Below are 7,393 nucleotides of genomic sequence, written 5' to 3'. Positions count from 1 at the left end.
GACTATTAAGTTATGTAAGAATAGTTACAATTTTGATAGATGAAATTAATGAATAATTCCTTAATATTTTAAGATAATTTCATTCCAAAAATACAGCTTCATTAAAAATGATTTATTTTCCTACATTATGTTCTAATCATACTTACCATTGCCTCATAACCTACCAGAGCCTCTCTACCTCCCACCCATCCAACTCCACACCTTCTTTCTTTCTTTAGCAAACAAATGAACCAATAAAAAGACAAACAAACCATAGCAAAACAGAAAACAGACACAAACAAGAGCAAAACAGAAGACAGAGGAAAGAAAAACCAAAACAAATAAAAAGCATGAGAAAAAATATACATGCAGATATACACACACATACAATGAATGCCTACAGACAACATCCATAAACACACAAATTCAAAAACCACAGTAAATAAGCAAAAGACACGTAAGGTTTAAAAAAACAAATAAATCAATCATTATGAGACAAAATACAAAACTACAACTGATTTCGCTTTCTGCTCACCGTCCACTGCTGGGCATGGGTCCTCCCTTAAGTGTGGCTTGTATACCCAGTGAGACCCTCATGGAGAAAGTAATTTTTCCTTTGTGAGTAGTTATCACAGTTCTTAGAAGGTACAAGAGAGAAATCAATGAAATTAGTCATTTTGAAATTGATGTTACAATAAATGATGAGGTTTTAAGATAAATAAAAACTTCAGGCAATTAGTAATGTTATTTCAAAATAAAAAATGATAAACTTAAAATTGGACCTTTACCTGTGATAGAAGAAAATGGCATACACATCTCTGTAATCACTAAGCTAAACAAATAAACATCAGTAAAGACACAATTTGTAAAACATGATTAGCGAACTCTGATAAAAATGGGTTTATTTTCAATTTCATATTATCCTGGAGATAATATTACAGTAATGTGTCATGCTGGATTATAATTTTTCTGAGAAATGACTCTCATAGAATGTACAAAGAAGTATAGATAGCCGGTGATACCTCAGAGGCAAATAACGTAAGGAACTTGCCTCCCGTACCTAGAGAAACCAAGAAGTCTTAAGTATGCAATGAATGCTAGAAATCCCTCCCCATAAAAGGCTGGAATACATATAAAAAGTGAAAACCCAAAAATTGCTGAAGTCTAATCAGTAATGAAACAAGAAGAATTTCGATTTTGTTATATTCAGGTCTCCAAATAATTGAATAAATCCTTACCACAAATTTTAGTAACATGCCCGGGCAATCAAAGTGACACAAATAGTTAACTATCAAACACAATACGATGTAAACAGCAGGGCTATGTTAAAATAGGAATATGTGTGTCTTCCAAATGTTTTCATGACAAAATGCAACCCTTTGAAAACCTCTTCTCTGGAAAAAATTCTATAGAACCTTTTTAAACTTCATTGCTGGTCTTTTCTGTTGTTGTTATTATTATATAATTTTTTTCTTTATACCCATTCAAAGATTTCTCTCCTGAATTTCCTTTTAAATCAGCGGGCCTTTTGAAATAACCATTGTATTACCCACCAGGTTGGAGGGGATTTGTCTTTTAATAACTAGTGAATTATTGTAATGCCCTCAAGTTTCTCCACATGTCTTTATTCCAGTGACCTTGGGTACCTACTTCCCACTGATACTTAGCATGACTCTGTCACTTTCTTTAACCAGTGAGAACACAGAAAGTTGCAGTGAAGAACTGAAAAACTGTTAAGGCTTCAGCAATAATCTCCCTTGACTGATCTTGTAACTTTGCTAGATGAGACAGAATGTTTTCCAGCCTTCCCTTCCCCTAAGCTTGGCATCCAACTCTAAAAATTATTTAAGATTTATTTCAAGAGTAAATAACTGTACATGCATTCATAAGTTTGTGACCAAATGAATAAACCCTGGGCTAAGTTTGTCAGTTGTATCGGTTTTATAAAATGCTGTTTGGCCAGTAACCAGGAAATATAGGTGGGGTAACCAGAATAGGAGATTTCTGGGAAGATGAAAGACTCAGTCTGCAGTTGTCACACACACACACACAGAGGAAGCAAGATGAGAATGCCTCACTCATAAAATGTACCAAGCCACATGGCTAACACAGGAAAGTTTTGTGGGTTAATATAAGATATAGGAGTTAATAGAAGCCTATTAGTTTATAATTAATGTAAGCCTCTGTTTATTTCTTTGGTACTGAACAGCTATGGGACCTGATGGGACAGAAAACTCTGTCAATATACTTTATTATCAGCATTGTAGGAAGCATGATGGGAAATGACAGAACATAGAAAACGTGGTGCTGGAAAATTCTACATTTAGATCTTCAGGCGGGTTGGAAAAGAGAGAACCACTGGGCCTGGCTTGGGCCCTTGAAACCCCAAAGCCCACCACTCCCAGTGACATACTTCCACCAAGAAGACTGTACCTACTCCAACAAAGCAACACCTCATAATGCTTCTCATTAGCACTACTCCCTAATGACTAAGCAGTCAAATATATAAACCTATAGAGGCTATTCTTATACAGTGCATATATACAATATTAAAATATTAATGTAATATGTTATATTAATTTTCTATTTATTTAAATATATTATCTTTAATATTTAAGGCAAAGGTCGATTTTCAGAAACATTTGCCAACGTGTGACTACTAAGCAAATAATTTACTATCATTTTTTGAATGAGGTCTAATCTATCATTTCCTGTTTTTTTTTAAATTTATGTTATGATGCTCTGTACTAACATTGAGTAACCAGGCTTTCTACAGTTAAACAGATATTATATTTTTTTAACCAGACATGTGTAGACATAGCCTCAAGAGCAATGCCCCAAACAGAGAGCAGAGAATGGATACTAAAAAATTGTTTGGTGAGTCTTTTCAATGAACTGCTAATGGTATTTACAGGAATATTTAATGAACAAATAAAGCAATCCCAGGCCATACCAAACACTCCTGAATAAAACAAACAACTGCAAGGTCAGAAATTGTTATTTTTTTAACTGCCTAAGAGTAAAGGCCAAATTTAGCCATCCTATGCCTCCAGCATGAAATACTTCCTGTTATGTAGTACTGCTTTTATTTCTTCAAACAAAAATATGGAAAAATAATAAGTTTCATTCAGTATTTATAATACTTAAGTTAGCCGTTGAATATAAAGCAATCAGAGTACAACATTGTACTGAATAACTTACATCATAAATATTCAAAAAGTGCATTACTCATTTCATTTACTGTTATTGTAGAACAATAGCACTATTGCTCCAGTATTATAATTTATTTCAGTGTTTTTCTTTGCATTATTGAATGAATAGCATTTCTAATCCTTTATTCTTGGAATGCATATGAGTAGTCATAAAAGGGTAAATATTCCATTCCTATCATTGCACAACTTTTAGCAGTAGTCACAATATTTGAGTAAAAAAATTCTTTATGGTTATATTAATTTTATTAATTTTGACACTCAAGCTCTGTGTATCTCCTTGTGAGATTACTTGATGAGGTAGACTTTGCAATTCACATCGCAATTCAAAAGATATATTAATAAGGTAAAAATACTTACAAAATCCCATAAATACATCAAATATTGAAAGCACTGATATTCTTATCATATATTATAAGATGAGACAATGTGTATGTGTATTTTATCAACTTTAAATAAAACTGGACAGAAAATTAATATCAAATATCTGATGAAAACATGCATTAATGACAAAAGAGGAAGGTACATAGAACTACTCTTCTTTTCTGTGTTCCAAAAGGAAATTCCATAAGTTCTAATATATGAGAAAATTTTATTCCTTTCAAAACAAATATTTCATTCAGAAAAGAAATATTTGTGAGTTAAACTTTTACTTTTTTGATTTATCTGTAATTCCCCTTAACAAAATATGTGTCAAAGAAAAGTTACTTAACTCTCATTTCTTTGGAAAAGGAGATTCCTTAAAATAAGATTCCTTAAACAGTAGTCACCAAAATACTTGTGCATAGGGTACACTAATGATAATGGAAAGTGTGGAGATAATTATTCAGTGTTTGTCTATGGGTAATTTTAATATATTTCTCCATGAATATACTTTACTCTCTTTCCCTTTGAAACAAAAATTAGTTTGCTTGTTGCAAACTTAACCAACCAGATTTATTACTTTGTAATAAACAAAATAGATGTATTACCTTGTAATAAATCTACTTGTATGTGAAAGAAGAAGGAAATATAAGGGGCAATAGTGTAAATGCTATAGTAAGAATTTTATTATAAGCAACTTAATTATTTTCACACAGATATGTATGAGTTGTATGAACAATATATGCCTGTGATTATTTTCAGAAAAAAAACTATCTTTAAGTTCATCTAAAAGACATGTATGATATAAGAATTTTGTGTCGATGGCTTTTCTATACTAAAAATGAAGGGGTGGTCTTAAATTGAACATTATTTCAGAAAAAAAAGCATCAAGAGTATTTATTTATTAAAATCCACAAATACTTTCTTTTCTCTCAACCACATTAATCACAAAATTCACAAATTTTGAGTGCTCAGAAAACCAACCGTAAAGTACAGGTAGATATGAATATGGAAACAACAGGAATCACATCGGGCTCATTGTGGAACATACCATAACTTCCTGTACTACACTCCATCACCGCTCAGGAGAAGGACTCAAGGACACACAATCTAACAGGTAAGCAGAAAACCAGGAAGAGCACACAGTATTTATAGTAGACCTGGAAACAACATGGTTTCTCACAGTGTAATCAAATAGGAAAAGATAAACAAATAGAGAGAGGTAAAGAATCCCCTAGAATCGAAGGGATTCATGCACTATATGTGCAGCAAACAGTTAATTGGAGAGAGGAGAGTTCAACCGTGGTGCAGGAAGAGAAAAGAGCCAAATGAAGAGTCTGCATTTTCATTGTGGTGATGGACATAAGGAGGATTTCAGACTAAATTTTGCCATGAAGCGGATGAGAAGTTAATTTGAAACAGACAGGTTATAGTGAAGAAATTTAACTCACACTGGGAAGCAGAAAGTGATTATAGTTAAGACAATAATTTCAACAAGTCCCCTTTTGGGAAATGAGGAGTCTTAAGTTACAAGAGAAAACTGGCATAAAAAGAAAACATTAAATTGGTTAACATAGTCAGAAAAACAATATTCTAAATAAATAGTTTAAAATAGTGCTGAATACTTTTTGAGTGTAAATACACTTAATACGGCTACTTAAAAAATATTACAACAATATTTATTTCAAGACAAATCTTTGTCCGTATTTCTGATTTCCTCTCTTCAAAATTTAACCAAGGAAAATAAAAATGAGCATATGGTATTCTAGTTTGAATATGAAATGAATCCCAAAAGGCTCATGTGTTGAAGTTTTGGTGGTAGACTCACAGATGCAGTCACTGAGAGATGACTGGTACCTGAGGACTATGACTTAATGTTAGGTGTAGATCCTGAGGGACTCATGATAGAAAGGCATTGCTGTTATTTAGGCCGAGTTAAAGGAGCACAGCATGTGGGAACTCAATAGAAAGATAAAAGACAGACTTTGTCCTTAGCACCAGTGTGTGTGTGTGTGTGTGTGTGTGTGTGTGTGTGTGTGTGTGTCCCTTCTCTCTTTCTCTCCCTCTCACTCACTCCTTCTCACTTCTGTACTCTCACATTCTCTCCGCCATAACATTCGCTGTTGCTTCAGGATCAAAGCAATGGTGGAAACCAACCAGGGACTGATACTTCTGAATCTAGAAGCCACAATAAATATTTTCTCCTTTTATCTATGTCAGGTATTTTGTCATGTAAATTAAATCTTACTAACACAGATGGTAATCTAAACACCCACCCACCCACCCTAATCCAGGTGCTGGGCTGCTCAGCTGATGGAGACCTTACCACAGAAAAGCTGCTATGACCACACTTCACTGGAATCCCAGCACTGTGGATGGTAAAACGACCCGATTTTAAGATTGTCTCAGCATTTCAAGGTTAGACAAAGATTTTGGAGACTATGTCTGAAAACAAACAAACAAAAAAAGACCCTTACTAATTAGAAGTCTTAAAATAAAAGTTGAACTACATTGTCTATTGATGTTGTTTTAAATCATGAACTAAGTGTGTGTGTGCATGTCTGTTTTGGACTTATTCTCTATCACAGAAAGGTAAGAACTTTAACAGAAAAGCCTATTTAGATTTTAAAAAAGTATCATTTAGTTTTGTTCAGTGTACCATAGTCTCATTCTCAGAAACATTTTGCATGACAAGCTTGGAATATTGAAAATTTACTTGAGAATATAAGGATATCAAACTCTGAATAGTTGTGGAAAATAAAATGTAGACTTTGCACCAGCTTTTTACAGTTTCATGAGGTTCCACTTATTAATTGTTGATCTCAGTGCCTGTGGTATTGGTGCTCCATACAAAAGTCTGATGAGTTCAAGATTATTCCCCTTGCCTCTTTTCTAACATGTTCAGTGTATCTGGATTTATGTTGAGACTGTGATGCACTTTGGCTTAAGTTCTGTGCATGGTGATAAATATAAATAAATCTGTTCTCATTCTTCTATTTGAAGACACCCAGTTTGACCAGCAAGATTTACTGAAGATGCTATCATTATTCCAGTGTGTATTTCTGGATTCTTTATCAAAAAGCAAGTGTCCATAAGTGTGTGGAGTTATTCCTGGGTCTTTAATTCAATTTCATTAATCAAAATATCTGTTTTAAGCCAATACCACAGAGTTTGTACTACTATAGCTCTGTAGTACAGAATTGTGGAAGAATTGTCTGTATTCTGTCAATCATATTTTAATAAAATGCTGATTGGCCAGGCAGGCAGTATAGGCGGGAAAGCCAGACAGGAAGTAGGGGTGGAGCAAAGAGACTGGGAGTATTCTGGAAGCAGAAGCTCCCTTCACCTCTCCTGCGCAGATCACCAAAGAGGCAGCATGTAACTTGCCCAGCTGAGAAAGGCAAGGAGCTGTGGAGTACTGGGTGGGAACAGATACCTCAACTAGCCAGCCCCTCATGCTACACTGTAGTACAACTTCAAAGTGAGACTGATGAGCTATTTAGCAGTTCTTCTTTTGTTCAGGATTGCTTTAACTATCTTGGGTTTTCTGTTTGTTTGTTCATTTTTCCATATGACGTTGAGAATTGTCCTTTCCAGGTCTGTAAAGAATTGTGGTAGAATTTTTGTTGACTGAGGTTTTCTGTCCTGTCCATTTTCTGCATTCATTAAGTCTCAAAGAAATCACACAGAGGTCCACATTAGTTATAAACTAATAGGTTTCCAGCACTGAAAGGGGAGAGAGATCATGTACTCTCGCTGTAACTAAGAAGCTATTTCCAATTGTGATGTAAGAGGGTCATCTGTCTATGGGTTACTTTCATTGGTTAAGAAAGAAACTGCCT

This window comes from Myodes glareolus, chromosome 8 (genome assembly GCF_982192425.1).
Source record: "Myodes glareolus chromosome 8, mMyoGla1.1, whole genome shotgun sequence".
NCBI classification, from domain to species: domain Eukaryota; kingdom Metazoa; phylum Chordata; class Mammalia; order Rodentia; family Cricetidae; genus Myodes; species Myodes glareolus.
The sequence above is the reverse complement of the archived record's forward strand: the minus strand, read 5'-3'. Positions refer to the sequence as shown.